Genomic DNA, 17,651 nt, shown 5'->3' on the forward strand with positions numbered 1-17,651 from the left:
TTTTCAGGTAAGGATGTTATTGCAGGAATTCAGAGAGGGGCTAATGCACTGCTAAGGGGTGACAGTGTTTATGAAAAGGAGTGTATGAGATTTATTTTGAAGAAAGGATAGAATTTCATCAGGGACAATGGAAAAAGATGTTTCTGGTTTGGTCAGTTGGCTGCAAGAAGGTGTACTAGTGTCTGGTGGAGTGCTGCCAATCATTTGAAAAAAAAATTTGACTTGATCTGCTAAATATTAAACCTTTTGGAACCTACAGGAAGTTCGTATCAAGTGCTAAGTCGCTTCAGTCTTGTCTGACTCTTTGCGACCTCATGGCCTGTAGTTCCCCAGGCTCCTCGGTCCATGAGATTCTCCAGGCATGAATCCAGGAGTGGGTTGCCATGCCCTCCTCCGGGGGATCTTCCCAACCTAGTAATCGAACCAGTGACTCCTGTGTCTCCTGCACTGCAGGCGGATTCTTTACTACTGAGCCACCGGGGAAGCCCATGGCATCAAGAACACCCCATATTAGGAGAATTTATCATTGCTAAGTGGAGTTAGTGGTGTGTGATGTTGGTAGAGATAGTGAAGGAGCTGTATGTACTATAGGCAGTCCTAACTGGGCCACGTAGGACTCTTATGCATTTTATACTGTGGAAGATAGTAATGTTGTTTAGTCACTCAGTCACGTCTGATTCTTTTGCAGTCCCGTGGGCTGTAGCCCACCAAGCTCCCCTGTCCATGGGATTTTTCAGGCAAGAATACTGGAGTGGGTTGCCATTTCCTTTTCCAGGAGATCTTCCTGACTCAGGGATCGAACCTGCATCTCCTGCATTGGCAGGTGGGTTCTTTAGCACTGCACCACCAGGGAAGCCCAGAACACAATTTGTATTTCCTGGTTGCTTAAATGGTTTAATATACTTGAATTTAAATTGTATGACAGAGGGTCAAGTTTTTCATTGAGAAGAGATCAGACCATGTTTTAGCAATTTAATTTTTTTTTTTAAACAAGAATCATGTCTATTTTATTTATTTTACAGAGTGATTTAGATTTAATATATTTGGGCATGGTAAATGTTTGACATGAAAAGCAGGTGTATCATAATAGGGATCAGAAAAATAGAGACTATCTTACTCATAATAACTAGAAAATATGTTTCCATCTGAGCATTTAAGTGTTACAAATCCTGAGAATGTTGGACACTGAACAGACTTAGGTACTACCTTATAATTAAGTCTTGCTTGGAAATCATCCTTTTAAAAAATGCTCTGAGGTACAAATCACCTATGTATTAAACAGGAACCTTCTACATTTTACAAAGAGTTTAAACAAATGTATCAAACAAATGATTACTGTTTAGTGGCTCTTAAAACAGCTCTTAGGTGCGAGGACACACTGTTTCACGATTTCCCATAAATCGGGTTTCTCCATTGCAGCCGCCACTAGCTCTTTGTCATTTATCTGCTTGTTCATAACTTCCTCTGTTGAGTGGGTTCCTTCAGAAATTTAGATTTCCAGCATATATTTAAAGGGTAAACACTGTTGAAGTTTTACTCTTAAGCACAGCCCAATAAAAGTTGCTGAAGAACCATGAGGTACTGTTGGCATGAACCTTATAATAACCAAATAGTCATCTTCATTTATCTCTTGAACCTCCACACAACTTTCTGTTACCACTTCCATTTCTTCTAAAGTATTGGGCTTCTCTGGGTCCCGGAGAGTTTGAATCAGGTCATAAACTTCTAGCTCTTTCTCTTCCATGATGCAGGATTGCTGGGAAGCTCCCCACTCGAGAGGCCTGAGAGCTACAGGACTCTGCTCAGTGTCCAGGAGAACAGTCCGGACACTTGCCCCATTCTTACGTTCCACCCGAGCCAGTCTGAGCAGTGAGCGTCAGGATTTATCAACTGCCTGGTCTTCAAATGAGCCAAGAGAAGCCTAAAGGTCCAGGGAAGCAGGTAATACGTGGGACCAGATGGATTGTTTCAGAGGACCTAGGGAAACAGCAATTTAAATTCTTTATTGAATGAGAGTCTCCACCCGGGCTCCGCCATGTTGGGACTTGTGGGTCGTGTGGCTGCTGCCTCGGCCTCCGGACCCTTGCGGGGACTCAGCCCTTCAGGGCCGCTACCGCAAGCCCAGCTCCTATTGCGGGCCGCTCCTGCAGCGCTCCAGCCTGCTGGAGACTATGCCGCTCAAGCATCTCCATCGCCAAAGGCAGGCGCCGCCACTGGGCGCATCGTGGCGGTCATTGGTGCAGTGGTGCACGTCCAGTTTGATGAGGGACTGCCTCCCATTCTAAATGCCCTGGAGGTACAAGGCAGGGAGACCAGGCTGGTTTTGGAGATGGCCCAGCATTTGGGTGAGAGCACAGTAAGGACCATTGCTATGGATGGCACAGAAGGCTTGGTTAGAGGTCAGAAAGTCCTGGATTCTGGTGCACCAGTCAGAATTCCTGTTGGCCCTGAGACCTTGGGTAGAATCATGAACGTCATTGGAGAACCTATTGATGAGAGGGGTCCCATCAAAACCAAGCAATTTGCTGCTATTCATGCTGAGGCTTCTGAATTCGTGGAGATGAGTGTTGAGCAGGAAATTCTGGTTACTGGTATCAAGGTTGTGGATCTGCTGGCTCCATATGCCAAGGGTGGCAAAATTGGGCTCTTTGGTGGTGCTGGAGTCGGCAAGACAGTACTGATCATGGAGTTAATCAACAATGTTGCCAAAGCCCATGGTGGTTACTCTGTGTTTGCTGGTGTTGGTGAAAGGACCTGTGAGGGCAATGACTTATACCATGAAATGATTGAGTCTGGTGTTACCAGCTTAAAAGATGCTACCTCTAAGGTAGTGCTGGTGTACAGTCAAATGAATGAACCACCTGGTGCTCGGGCCCGGGTTGCTCTGACTGGGTTGACTGTAGCTGAGTACTTCAGAGACCAAGAAGATCAAGATGTTTTGCTGTTTATTGATAACATCTTTCGCTTCACCCAGGCTGGCTCAGAGGTGTCTGCTTTATTGGGCAGAATCCTTCTGCTGTGGGTTACCAGCCTACCCTGGCCACTGACATGGGTACCATGCAGGAAAGAATCACCACCACCAAAAAGGGATCTATCACCTCTGTCCAGGCTATCTATGTGCCTGCTGATGACTTGACTGACCCTGCCCTGGCCACTACCTTTGCCCATTTGGATGCTATCACTGTGCTGTCCCGTGCTATTGCTGAGCTGGGCATCTATCCGGCTGTGGATCCTCTGGACTCCACGTCTCGCATCATGGATCCCAACATTGTTGGCAGTGAGCATTATGATGTTGCCTGTGAAGTGCAAAAGATTCTGCAGGACTACAAATCCTTCCAGGACATCATTGCCATCCTGGGTATGGATGAACTTTCTGAAGAAGACAAGTTAACTCTGTCTCGTGCATGGAAAATCCAGCGTTTCTTGTCTCAGCCATTCCAGGTGGCTGAGGTCTTTACTGGTCGTTTGGGGAAGCTGGTACCCCTTAAGGAGACCATCAAAGGATTCCAGGAGGTTTCGGCAGGTGAATATGACCATCTGCCAGAACAGGCCTTCTATATGGTGGGACCCATTGAAGAAGCTGTGGCAAAAGCTGATAAGCTGGCTGAAGAGCGCTCATGAGGGGGTCCTTTTGGCAAATTAAGCGCTCATCCTCCATGGTGTCCCTCTCCTTGCCCCTAATCCAGAAATCTCAGTTTTTTTCTGTAGGCCACGTGAGAGCCTTGATTGAAGACATTGTGTTCTGTCTGAAAAATATTTAAGGTTTCCAATAAAATATACATCCCTCAAAAAAACTATTCTTTACTGAATGAGAAGAAATACAAATATAAGTAATTAAAATAAAACTTTTTAAAGGTATAGACAGAAAATATGTATCTTAATTTGATTCCTGCAGCTTTAAAAGAGTATATCATTTCTTTCTGACTCTTAAAAATAATACACACTCATTGCCAAAAATACTGAAAAGAAAAATACCAGAAAATAAAGATCACCCAAAATTCCACTACTCCCAAGAGACTGCATTTTAGAATAACTTCTTTCATCCCTTTGCTGCTGCTGCTAAGTCACTTCAGTCGTGTCCAACTCTGTGCGACCCCATAGACGGCAGCCCACCAGGCTCCCCTGTCTCTGGGATTCTCCAGGCAAGAACACTGGAGTGGGTTGCCATTTCCTTCTCCAATGCATGAAAGTGAAAAGTGAAAGTGAAGTTGCTCAGTCGTGTCCGGTTCTTCGCGATCCCATGGACTGCAGCCTACCAGGCTGCTCCATCCATGGGAGGCATGGATTTTCCAGGCAAGAGTACTGGAGTGGGGTGCCATTGCCTTCTCCTTCAGTTCAGTTCAGTTCAGTCACTCAGTCGTGTCCGACTCTTTGCGACCCCATGAATCAAGGCACGCCAGGCCTCCCTGTCCATCACCAACTCCTGGAGTTCACTCAAACTCATGTCCATCGAGTCGGTGATGCCATCCAGCCATCTCATTCTCTGTCGTCCCCCTCTCCTCCTGCCCCCAATCCCTCCTAGCATCAGACTCTTTTCCAGTGAGTCAACTCGTCGCGTGAGGTGGCCAAAGTATTGGAGTTTCAGCTTTAGCATCAGTCCTTCCAATGAACACGACTCTATACAAATACGTATATGCATACTATTCATTTATTCATGACTGCACTGGGTCTTTATTGCTGCGCTTGGGCTTTCTTTACTTGGAGCGAGCGAGGGTTTCCCTTGTTGAGGAGCATGGACTCTAGCGTTTGGGCTCAGTAGTTGTGGTGTACTTGTTAAGTTGCCTTGTGGCTTGTGGAATCCTCCCAGACCAGGGATCAAACCACTGGACCACCAGGAAAGTTCTGTATGCATAATTAAAAAAAAATGTTACATAATGTTTTATAGCTTGGTTTTTTCATATAACAATATTGTGATTTTACTTCTGCCTCAGTAACCATGGGATGAAAAATCTTTAAGTGGAACCTGAAGTCAGATTATCTGGGTTAGAATCGTTCCTCTAATATAATACTTTCTTGCTGAACAACTTGGAACATGACATTGAATCTAATTTCTTGCTCTCTTCATCAGTTAAATAGAAGTAACTAATGTTTATGTCTCTTACGAGTATTGAATGAGATAGTTAAGCATATAGTATAAAGCCTGTCATATAGTAAGAGCCCATTTAGTTTATTCATCTTCTCAACAAATGTTTATTTAGCAACTACTGTGTGCATTATTGTTGCACTGGGATGCAGTATTGAATGAAATAGAGGAGTTAGAGAAAAATAAGATCTAAGGTGAGTAAGTATTGTGTGAACACATTTTATAGTAAATTAATAAATAAACAAAAGAGAAAAATATTAAAATACAGGAAAGAAATCCTTGTAACATGAAACTTATGTTCCAGTGGGAGAATGTGCTATAATAAATAAAAATATTTGGTCTTTGTTCCCAGTTCTTGGCACAGAGCTCCTGAAGCCCTTGAAATTTCCTGTGTGATAGGCGTGTTTTCCTTCTTAAAGCCCCTGTTTGGATCACCTACCTGGGTTTATGCTAATAAGGGGACTTAGGTTGAGGTTTCTAATAAACAATGTATAGGCAAACAAGTAAATATATAAAGTCTGTTAGATAACATAAATGTCAAGAAGAAAAAATAGAGCAGAGGAAGACAGTAAAGAATATTTCTTAGGAGAGGGTTGTTTAGTAGGTTGGCCAGGGAAAAGACACATGAAAAGATTGCTTTTGAGTAAGTACTGAAGGAAGCATGAGAGCAAACTTTGTAACTAACTGGAGATGTGGGAATACACAGCAATGCAGAATCCTTGAGTGAGAGCCTGCCAGGTGTGTTCCAGGAACAGCAAAGGGGCCGAGGTGGCCAGAGCAGAGAGAATGAAGGGGAACTTACTGGTGGATCATGTCACAGAAGTGAGAAAGAGCCAGGGAGTCATCGTTGTTAGGACATCAGCTTTTATTGTGAGAAAAGCCACTGGAGAGTTTTGAGCGAAGGAGTGATGAGATCTGACTGGCTTTAATAGAGGAGATTCAGGGAGAGAAGTTAGGTTGCTGTTTTTAAAAATCCACAAATGTAAGGTGGATTTACATTACCTTACATTTGGCTTCTACAAAAAAATAATCCACTTAGAGATGATGGTGACTCAGAGTAGGGTGGAGTGGTGTAGGGAAGGGTAGGGTAGGGAAGTTGAAAAGTACAAAATTCTGGATATATGCTTGCTTGTTTCATGTCTGTGAGATATTTCATTTTTGTTGTGGTATTGTTTATTTAGCCACTCCCCTATTGGACATTTCTAGCTTTCCATTCATTTTAAAATATTTTGATGAAAATTATCATCTAGGAATATGCAAGCATAAATTATTACTTACCAGATTATTTCCTTGGAATAAATCCCTCGGAGTTATGTTGCTACAACAATGAAATATATGTGTTTTTAGTACTTTTGCTGTATATAACCCCAATACTATCCTGAAAGTTTGTAGTTTTCGACCAGCAATAATCTGAGTATTTACAATTTTTAATGTGTAGTTTTGATAAACAGTGTATGTTTAACTTTGTACAACCCCCAGTTCTGACAATAAAAAGTGTTTTTTTGCTGTTTTTTTAGAAAAAGCACTGTTGATTTTTAGCTTTTATCTTTTTTTAGGTTACATTTTCTCTGAGTCATCTCATCAATGCCTTCCATTCACCAGAAAACACACCAGTTTCTATCAGGGCATCCATTTCTCAAAACCAGCATTGAGATGTAGTGTCTGAGCATGAGGCCCCCAGCAATGCGGTAAGAGTTTTTACCCTGGATATGTGAGAAAGCTTTTTTGGTTTAGTACATTGTAAACATGCCTGAAATAGCTTTCTATGTTTAGGCACTTGTAGCAGGGTGATTTCTGTCTTCAGCTTAATCTCTGTTGCAGGATTAAAGACATCTAATTCCGGCTTTGTTGTATGTATAGAATATTACTTTGTCCTATTTTTAACATTTATCTTATAAAAAATTTCGCGTGGCAATGTATTCGTATTCACTTCCTATGTTACTACTTGTGTGATACCATTTAAGTATTCTTTACTTCAGTGGTAGCAGGGATCCCACAGTTAATTCCACAACTGCCCCATAAGTCTCAGGGAAGACAGAAGAGCAAGAAGTTATTATATGCTACCTTATAGAAGCTTTCAGTATAATTGAACACAGATACCTGAAAATGAAGTGTATTAGCTATGAAACTGTGCTTTGAGTATTCAGAGAATTGTAAAATCGTTGTGGTCTGGTATATAGCAAATTGCCAATCTAGGAACTTGTGTTTATAAGACTTGTTACTAAGCTAGTTGCTTGTAGCTTAGAATACATTTTTCATAGGAAATACTATAATATGTGGCTAAGTTTCACAGAAGCCTCTTTAGCTTGTAAATGGCTTATATCCTTAGTCCTCATTTGAGGGACTGTGGCAGAGGACAGTATATGTTGTTCAGTCACTAAGTTGTGTCCAACTCTTTGCGAACCGATGAACTGCAGCAAGCCAGACTTTCCTGTCCATCACTGTCTCCCTGAGTTTGCTCAGACTCATGTCCATTGAATCAGTGATGCCATCCTACCACCTCATCCTCTGTTGCCTCCTTCTCTTACCCTCTGTTTTTCCCAGCATCAGGGTCTTTTCCAGTGAGCCAGTTCTTTGCATCATGTGGCCAAAGTATTGAAGCTTCAGCTTCAGCATCAATCCTTCCAATGAATATTCAGGATTGATTTCCTTTAGGATTGACTAGTTTGATCTCCTTGCTGTCCAAGGGACTCTCAAGAGGTCTTCTCCAGCACCACAGTTCAAAAGCATCATTTCTTCAGTACTCAGCCTTCATTATGGTCCAACTCTCACATCCATACGTGACTACTGGAAAAACCATTGCTTTGACTAGACGGACCTTTGTCGGCAAAGTGATGTCTCTGCTTTTCCTAACACTGTCTAGGTTTGACACAGTTATTCTTCCAAGGGGCAAGCGTCTTTTAATTTTGTGGCTGCAGTCACCATCTGCATTGATTGTGGAGCTCAAGAAAATGAAATCTGACACTTTCCATATTTGCTTTTGGTGGGAGTGGGATGAGGGGATGGTTGTGACGTAAGTCTTGAAATACAATTTTATGTAGGTGAAAAATTTGTCTTTATGTTTTCCTTTTATACTATCTGCCAAATTCCTATTGCCTCTTTCTATAGGTGGTCCGTTCTTGTTTTGTGACACCCTTCTCAGTTACAGTCGAAGAGAGCTTTCCTAATGATATGACTGCATGTGTCAAAATTGCTACATGCAGCACTATTATGTTCATTTCAGAAATTTTGGAAAATATTATGTAAGTGGGAGAAATTAATCTATGATCCTACTTCTCCTTTTCTCCCTTGTACTTTTATATTTTATAATAGTTGGATCATACTGTATATGCAGATTAAGATTTTTCCTTCATCATTTAATAGTCTTATGAACTTGTTATACCATACATTAGTTTTTATGACTTCAGACTGTTCATTTTATGGTCTGTTGTTGGCTACGGTTTCCAGTTTTTTCTGCTATAAACAGCACCACTTGTACTTTCCATGATTCTAAATACTTGACTGTTTCATTAAGTGAAATGGCTAGATCAGTGGTGAAGTATATTTTAGCTTAAAAAGTAACTAAATTCTAGAAGCCAAAGTTGAGCTTAAGACTAATGGTTTCAGATCCAGAATCGGTGTCTTATCCTCTGGTTTACCCTCATTAGTCCTGTGGTTTATCACTGATGACTGCTTGGTATTGTTTCACAAACATTTCCATTTTTCTTAAGCATCCTTCCTCATCTCTACTCTCACCTCCTTTGTTCTACGATGGCTTTGCTTTCATCAAGTCTTACTCATCAAAACATCCACTTCACAATACAAGCAAAAAAACTTTCTTTTTAACTTCCTTCCAAGCTGTGGGACTTCTTTGCCTTTTGCTTTCAGACTTATAAAAAACGTAGTATTCTGAACTTAATCGTTGCTTTTATTTATACCATCTCCCATTGTAGTTTGGCTACTACTTTTTCCATTTTATAGGCTTGGTGTATTTTGTTGATTTCCTTAGCAGTAAATACAGGCCTTTTAAACAATCTGCAGCTTTTTCAACTTTTCCTTAAGAATATCCATTGTTTTCAAAGTACTTTCAGAAATTGAGTGATACTGCATTGATTTTTTTTCCCCTCTTTCTGTTTTGGTGGACTTCTTTTTATTGCCAGCCTTTTAAATAGTGGATGCATTTACCTGTAATCTAATTTTCATTTTCCCTAGTCTCCCAGATTATCTATCTTAATGTTTGTATATTTCTATATGCTGATAACTCCCAAATCTACCTTCAACTCTAAAGTATCTCTAAAGTTTTAAAATTGTCATCTGGTGACTTATTAAAATACCCTCTGGACAGGCTTCAAGGACCTCAAAATTAAGATGTCTAAAACTGAACTACTTCTTCAGATTCCAGTGGTTTTAGTACCTCTTTGTCAGTCTGGGTCCAGCCAAGAGAGAGAGACCGCATAGTCATATACAGAATAAGTATTTTTAGTTGAATATTTTACAAACACTGGTCTTACAGGGGATTGGCATAACTAGGGATTGGCTAGTAATAAGTAAAAAGAACTTGAAATATATAGGACTTGCAGATTCAAGAAGCGGCTAATACTCCCAGGATTGAGTACCCACGAAGAGTTCTCCACTCTTGGGCTGAGGTTCTGAGGTTGTTGGAAGAAGGTATGGCCTTGGCTCACTAAATGGCATAGAAGTTACTGGTGCTGTGCAAACTGAACCTGATGCAAATCTGCCACCTGGGTACCAGGAGAAGCTGTTCATGGGAAAGCTGCCAAGTACTGTTGGAAGCTGTGCACACAGGAGCCAGGCTTCAGAGAAGCTGCAGGAGCCAGATGCTGGAGAAACCATGGGTGTTGCACCCAGGAGCCTGTTGAGTGAACTTAATACGGGGCCTGAACAAGGAACAGAAACTCCTCCTACGAAGTTTCTCCAGTGCCTTCTACTGACAACTTAATGTTCTAGCCAACAAAGGAAGACTATTTAAAGGGAACCAGATACATGATTGTGGAGCCAGAGAAAGGACCAAGAGGAGCTGAGAGACAGCAGATCGATAACCTGTGTATCCGTCTAGAGCCCCTCTCCCTCATAATCCTGTTCTTCACCGGTTTCTTCAAAGGTTTGTTGTCTGCCACTTGGTATCTGCATCCCTCTTAGGGCTCAGTTCAGGGTCACGCCGTTTTTCTTTTCTTATATCACCCTTCTTTCCTCCAGCTTATCATTATCTTCTGTTTTCTTCCTTTAAAAGAAAACCAATAATATTAGGTATAGAATTAAATTCAAACACAGCTCCTCACAATTTGGCCATAGCCCACCTTTCTAGCGCTTTCTTCAGTCACTGAACTTGACTGCATCTCAAACATTCCAGGCCCTCTGATGACGTTGTTTGTCCTCTTCCCCGAGGTTTCCCCATCATTTGTGAATTAAGTGTTAATTCTGGAAAACCTTATCTGACTTAGGAAATTGATAGTTCTTTTAAAAATTACCTCTATAAGAGCAGTTACCAGGTAGTATGGTAATTATCATACTTATATGTACTTTATTTATCTTTGTGTTCCTAGGACCCAATAAGTAAGGTGAATAATCTTCTTAGTTAAAATCTGCTTTTCTTTTTGTATTATAAATAGACTTTTTGGTTTCCCCATTTTAGAAGATAAAATATCTTTGTAGCTTTTAAATATTGTAGTCCTGACTGTGAAGAAAGCTGATCACTGAAGAATTGATGCTTTTGAACTGTGGTGTTGGAGAAGACTCTTGAGAGTCCCTTGTACTGCAAGGAGATCTAACCAGCCCATTCTAAAGGAGATCAATCCTGGGTGTTCATTGGAAGGACTGATGCTAAAGCTGAAACTGCAATACTTTGGCCACCTCATGCGACAAGTTGACTCACTGGAAAAGACTCTGATGGTGGGAAAGGTTGGGGGCGGGAGGAGAAGGGGACGACCGAGAATGAGATGGCTGGATGGCATCACCAACTCTGTGGACATGAGTTTGAGTGAACTCCGGGAGTTGGTGATGGACAGGGAGGCCTGGCATGCTGTGATTCATGGGGTCGCGGAGAGTCGGACACGACTGAGCGACTGAACTGAACAGAACTGGTTCCATTATAATACTGTGCCTTATATTGTATCGGGGACCAGCCTCGATATGGCCCAGGGTATCCTCGGGATGAACGGCGTTGGCGTCAGCGAGAGAAAGAGAGAGGGAGAGAGAGAGACAGGGGCTGATGATTCCTTGGTTTACGCAGGAAACCAATAAAACCCCAGCACGGGGTTTGCTCTGTTTACGTAGGCCGCAGGCGCCCTCTCGAATCACTGGAGGCACCCCACCAGGGCACCCCCTCGAGTGGGTCTTAGAAGCCCAGGCAGATAAGAAAGCGCAGAGGGCCCAGTGCTCCAAGGATCTCAACCAGAAAAAAGAGCATAGAGAAAAGGACGGAAAAAGAGAAAGAACGACACGGGGAGACCAAGCTTCAGTGAGCAAGGCCCAAAACTTTATTTTCCAGTGCTGTTTTTATACCCTAAGTTGTGCACATAAAAAATAGAGAAAGAGAGGTATAGAGTCACACCAAAATCAGGCGGGGTCAGCAGTCTTGACCCTTATCAGGATCAGGGCTCATTTTTGTATGTCTCGTGATATACAAAAGTTTTAGGTGGTTTACATCATCTTCTGGCCAGGAGACCTGCTAACAGTTTATGGCCCTCTCTCCTAACAAAGGTTAGTTAGCTAGAAAAAGTCTTATATTCTTTTAAGGTGATTTTCCTAAAGTCAGGTGCTAGACACATGACAAAGTTACATTCCTATAAGGCAAAGGTGTAGTGAGCTACAAGAAAGGAATTTATTAACTTAAGATCTAATGTGGTTAAATCAAAGGCTACTACTTATTTTCTCTATATGTGATTAATATATTTTCCAAGGATACAATAGATGAAACTTTGCAGCAAGCATTGATTCAACAATGAAATCTTTTTTAGTACTATTCTAATGATTTTAACTTCTTCAACAAATTCCTGTATTTTAGAATATTAGGCTTTCTGTCCTTGCGTGGCTGGGAGGCTGTAAACAGTCACATTCGTAGTTGTAAGAGCCTGGACAAACTTGTCATGCAAGTTAGAAAGCTATCAGAGGGGCTTGGATTGGAACACTCCTATTAAGTCGAGGAGAACTTTTTAACTACAGCTCTGAATTAATGTTTTCAGAGAAAGGTGGTTGGGGGGAAGCCCCCGTAAGTATTAGAGGACTTGATAAGAGGCGTAAGATAGTAAGGCAGTCAGACTCCAGTTTTCTTTGGGGTAGATGCTCGGGTAAGTCCAGGGGGTTCCTCGAGTCCTGATTAGCCTTTGCCCGTCAGGCCTCTTCCCCAATTGACCTTTGCCACGGGTAGGATTTCCCTCGCTGGCTCCCGGCAATATTGTACAGTTTTTATTACCTTACAAAGCACTTATTAAATATTTTATTTCATTCTGATTTTAACTGTCTTACTGTATATATTAGGCTATGTAGATGGGCAAGGCATAATCTCATCCATTGATCCATACTATCCTGCTGTGAAAGCAGGATATATTTTATAATCATTTTCCTAATGAGGAAAGGAATTCTAAGAATGTGAAGGACTTGTTACAAAGTTTATAATTGAACATTATAATAGCACCTGAACATCAATCCAGAGCTATGTAGTCCAGGGATCTGACTACATGAGTCATAAAAAGTTGATGTTTTACTTGTTTTGTTTAGTTTTACTTCTCTTACTTGAAGTTTTAGCTGTTGGGACTTTAAATTGTTACTTGTCCTTAGTGGCTCCCTGTGTGCTCATTTGAACAAGGAAACAGCTCACTCCTATTTAATTTCTGGTTATTTCAGCACTGTTTTAAGGTGAATGTATTCTCTTGACTGGTTTTCACACATCTTTTGCTCTGTTCAATTTCTCTCCTTACTAGGAGTTAGATATGGGTAATTTATAGAACCTTTCAGTTCAGTTAAGAATCTCAGCAATTGTTTATTGAATGGGCTTTTGTTTATGGTCATTAAAGTTCCCTGGACTGCTAGTACTATTGTGAGTATGATTTTTTTTTTAAAGCTTTGTCAAATCTCACATGGTTGACCCCAGTAAAGCTAGAACTAGAAAAATATGCATACCAATTTATTTTTTAAATACTTGAAGGAAAAGGGAATCAATACATTTGTTAGATTTTAAAAATTCACATTATTTTAGTTAATAAGTACTCTTTAAGTTAAATAGCTTGATGTGATAATGCTTACCTGAGCTAAACAACAAGGACCTAGTATATAATGTTTTGTAGTAACTTATGGCAGAAAATTATATATATATAGGGCTTCCCAGGGGGTGCTAGTGGTTAGGACTCCCCCTGCCATTGTAGGAGATGCAGCTGATGAAGGTTCGCTCTCTGTGTCAGGAAGAGCCCCAGAGAAGGAAATGTCAAGCCACTCCAGTATTCTTGCCTGGGAAGTCCCATGGACAGAGGAGCCTAGTGGGCTACAGCCCATGGGGTGACAGTCAGACACAACTGAGCACACACACTTCACTTATGTGTGTGTGTATATATATATGTGTGTGTGTACATATAACTGAAAAGATGTGGGTTCAATCCCTGGGTCAGAAAGGTCCCCTGGAGAAGGAAATGGCAACCCACTCCAGTATTCTTGCTTGGAAAGTCCCATGGACAGAGGAGCCTAGTAGGCTACAGTTGATGGGGTCACAAAAGAGTGGGACGTGACTTAGCGACTAAACAACAACTGAAACATTGTAAATCAACTATATGTCAATAAAACGTTAAAAAAAAATAATGCTTACATGGTTGACTCAATCTTTTACAGCCTGTGCTTAACTTAAGGGACCTTGGATTGTCTGAATTAAAAATTGGACAGATTGATCAACTGGTAGACAGGCTACTTCCTGGATTTTATAAGGACAGCAATGTTTCTTCCCATTGGCATATATCTCATGTATCTGCATAGTCCTTCTTTGAAAATAAATATGGTAAGTTAATATATTGTATGTTTCAATGAAAGTAAACCATTTTAGCACTGTTGATAATTTAATAGATAACACGGTTAGGGGGTTTCTCTGGTGGATTAGATGGTAAAGAATCCACTTGCAGTGGATTTGATCAAACCCAGGGTTTGATCCCTGGGTCAGGAAGATCCCCTGGAAAAGGGAATGGCAACCCACTCCAGTATTCTTACCTAGAGAATTCCATGGACAGAGGAGCCTGGAGGGCTACAGTCTATGCAGTCGCAAAGAATCGGACATTACTGAGCCACTTATACTTTCATGTTACTTATTAACGTACTTCTGGTTTCCAGTGTTTCATCGCATTGTTGACTAGCTTTGAAATTGTCTCTTGGAAATAACTTGTCTTGGTTTTTCTAATATTCGGTAAAATCATTTGTTGTATTTCATGATTTGATTGTTTGATAATTAGAAAGTTCAGTTTTTACAATTTCTTTCCAGGTTGCTTAGATATGTTTAGTACTTTATGTTCCTCTTGCTGATACAGACAACATTCAAGAACTCTTAAAAGAATTTGTTCAGATCTTCAGTACTGGCCAGGTACGAAGCAACAAATATATTTATTTTGAAAAATGTAGGCTTGTTTAATATATTCTGATTTGTCTTTCTTAGTGATATTAATGATTAGAAACATTCATTTGTAGCTCCCAGTAGAATCTGCAGAATATTTGGAAATAACTAATGTCAAAGTTTTGGTTCTTAGTAGACATTTTCCTTGTGAATATTTAAAATGAAAGCTGAATGTGATACTGTTTCATTCAGTTTTCATACAGTCTCGGGGTTTTAAAACTTTGAAGTCAAGGACACAACGTCTGCAGTCTACCTCTGAAAGATTAGAAGAAACAGCCCACAGCGCCATCATTTGTTAAGGTAATTAGACCTTTTTTGTTGTTGTTTGAGAAAGCAGTACTTTTCAGAAAGCATGTTCAATATCTGATGTATATTTTTGGCTAGTTGATTTTCTTTCATCTTTTCATTTAGGATAATGGATTAATATTCTATGCAATCATTATATCTACAACATTTCTGGATTCCAAGCTTCTCTTTCCACTAGCCTGTTAGACATCTTCTTTTGTTTTTCTCTCTGTCAATCTACACCTGCTTATGTATTCTTATGTTAAAAAGTAGCATCCGTTCAGGCTAGAAACATTGCGGTTAACTATGATTTGTCCATCTTCTCTCACTTCCTGCATCCATAATTACTAAAATCCTGTTGATCCAGACTCTTAAATATTTCTTAAATCTGTCTTCATCCCCAGGTCCACTCCTTAGACAGATGATGATTATTTAGTCTCCCCGCCTTCACTTTTGCTAGCTTTAGTCCAGTCTCCAGACTGCCATCTGCTAGACTGTCTAAAATGTAATAGTGTAATGGCTGTATTCCTCTGCTTTGTTGTCAGATTTCTGCCATGGTACATAAGGCATTTCATCATTTGGGATTCTGCCTAACATTTTTCTGTTCTCATCTTTGAGTGTACCACCTCCTCTCCCCCTCTATCCTCTCCTCTCTTGGTGATTTAAAGTCCTGTCAAACAAGATTGCTTATAGCTCTTGAGTACTAGAGGCTCTTGTTTCATGGCTCTGTCAAATTGTTTATGCCCTGTGTTTCTGTGGTTTAGTTATCTCATCCTCTGTAAGGTTTTCATGACTTCTTAGACAGCATTTGTTTTACCACTATACCTAGTTCCTCTAACGTAATATCAAAATAACTTCAAAAACTTAGTTATTTGTGTATCTCTTCCCAGTAGACTGAAAGCATTCCGATCATTAGTATTTACATCTTTAGAACTTACACATGGTCAAGTATTAATAGGTGAAAGGTGCTAAGTAAACATTTAATAAATGAGTGAGGTTTTTCTTTCAGCGGGAATAAAGGAGTGTGACCTGTTGTAAGCTATTAAACCCTAAGTCAACTTGTGATCTGTTATTCAGTAGAGTTAGTGGTTTCAGTTCAGTCGCTCAGTCGTGTCTGACTCTTTGCGACCCCATGAATCATAGTACGCCAAGCCTCCCTGTCCATCACCAACTCCCAGAGTTCACTCAAACTCATGTCCATCGAGTCGGTGATGCCATCCAGCCATCTCATTCTCTGTCGTCTGGCTCAGCTGGTAAAGAGTCCGCGTGCAATGCGGGAGACCTGGGTTCGATCCCTGGGTTGGGAAGATCCCCTGGAGAAGAGAAAGGCTACCCAATCCCATATTCTGGCCTGGAGAATTCCATGGACTGTATAGTTCATGGGGTCACAAAGAGTTGGACACGACTGAGTGACTTTCACTTCACTTAGTATACTTTCAGAAGAAGAATGAATTGTTTTTGCTCTCAAGGGCATTTTTATATTGTAATTTTTCCTTGCTCCCATGTTACTTATTTTCTTATATATGGTATAGTCCTCTCTCTGTTACATACATTAGTTAGAGGTTTTTATGTGGAATTTCTTTCTTTTCATTGATTTTAGCTTGGAGTTATGACCTATAGTGATACAGGGAAACTGAGTCCAGAAACTCAATCTGCTATTGAACAGGAAATCAGAATCTTTTTGAGGGTACTAACCTTTTTTTTTTAATGTTTGTTTATCTGTTTAGTCAAAATGTGCCTGAATATTTGGGTGCATGCAAAATAGCTAAAGTTCCACTGTTCTTTAGAAATGTCGGTATAGCTCATAAAGTTAATAGGGGCGCCATTGCTACCAGAAGTACAGTAGGTACTCTTTCCACTAGATGGCAGGCTTACTTTGGTATTACTTGTTATGTTAGGTTCAAGTGTAGTAGTATAGCTGCTCAGTCGCATCTGAGTCTTTGCAATCCCATGGACTGTAGCCTACCAGTCTCTTCTGTCCATGGGATTCTCCAGGCATGAATAGTAGAGTGGGTTGCCATTCCCTTTTCCAGGGGATCTTGCCAACCCAGGGATTGAACCTGGTCTCCCACATTGTAGGCAGATTTTTTTATCATCTGAGCCACCAGGGAACTCCCAGGTTCAAATGTACATGAGCCTTCCAAGTGTGAAACCTGATAGTCTTCCATGTTATAAAGTAAGGGGTTCATTCCAAGGAAGTTTTTAAACTTACTGCTAATCCTTGATTTTTCACTATAATATTCCATAATATATTTCTAATAATTTATGTATTTAATGTGGTTATTTCATTTGGACATTATGGTTATGTTCACAATGTCTAGTAATTGTATTATATTTATATACCTGTGTTTCTTGGTTTTAGTAAATTCATTTTTATGTTTTCTATCCATTTTTATAAGGGCAAATATGATTAGCTATTCAAATGTTGACATTTGTACAGGCAAATGAGATACTGTCAAAAATGAACTGTTGTTATTGCCGTTATTCATAAACTGATAAACTTAATTCAGACTCGCTTTGGAAAGAGAATTGAAGCATTTAAGTGATAAGTTCAAGGTGGGTTGCAAAAAAAAAGTATGACAGTCAAAGATCACCTCTAGTGATAGAATGTTACAGTACTGCGAAGTGAGTGTGTTACCAAGTAAAAGAATGACAATCTGTATCTTTTCTGGACATTCTAGATTGAGTAAATTGGTGAAA

At 40.4% G+C, this 17,651-nt stretch overlaps 3 pseudogenes across 1 annotated transcript in view; 2 read left to right on the forward strand and 1 right to left on the reverse strand.

The window, feature by feature from the left end:
• The window catches only part of LOC148773784 (uncharacterized), a 37,725-nt pseudogene that overhangs the window by 15,940 nt on the left and 4,134 nt on the right, over window positions 1-17,651 (forward strand). Inside the window, exons 4-7 of the transcript XR_016036490.1 lie at window positions 6,640-6,771; window positions 13,901-14,063; window positions 14,538-14,636; window positions 14,859-14,966. The product of XR_016036490.1 is annotated as an uncharacterized LOC148773784 (transcript). The remainder of the gene's footprint in view (window positions 1-6,639; window positions 6,772-13,900; window positions 14,064-14,537; window positions 14,637-14,858; window positions 14,967-17,651) is intronic.
• On the reverse strand, window positions 1,340-1,941 carry LOC129549266 (cytosolic iron-sulfur assembly component 2A pseudogene; annotated as a pseudogene).
• LOC129549267 (ATP synthase F(1) complex catalytic subunit beta, mitochondrial pseudogene) lies at window positions 1,955-3,794 on the forward strand (annotated as a pseudogene).

Source organism: Moschus berezovskii, chromosome 26, assembly GCF_049115385.1.
Source record: "Moschus berezovskii isolate FMDL1 chromosome 26, NW_MosBer_1.0, whole genome shotgun sequence".
NCBI lineage: Eukaryota > Metazoa > Chordata > Mammalia > Artiodactyla > Moschidae > Moschus > Moschus berezovskii.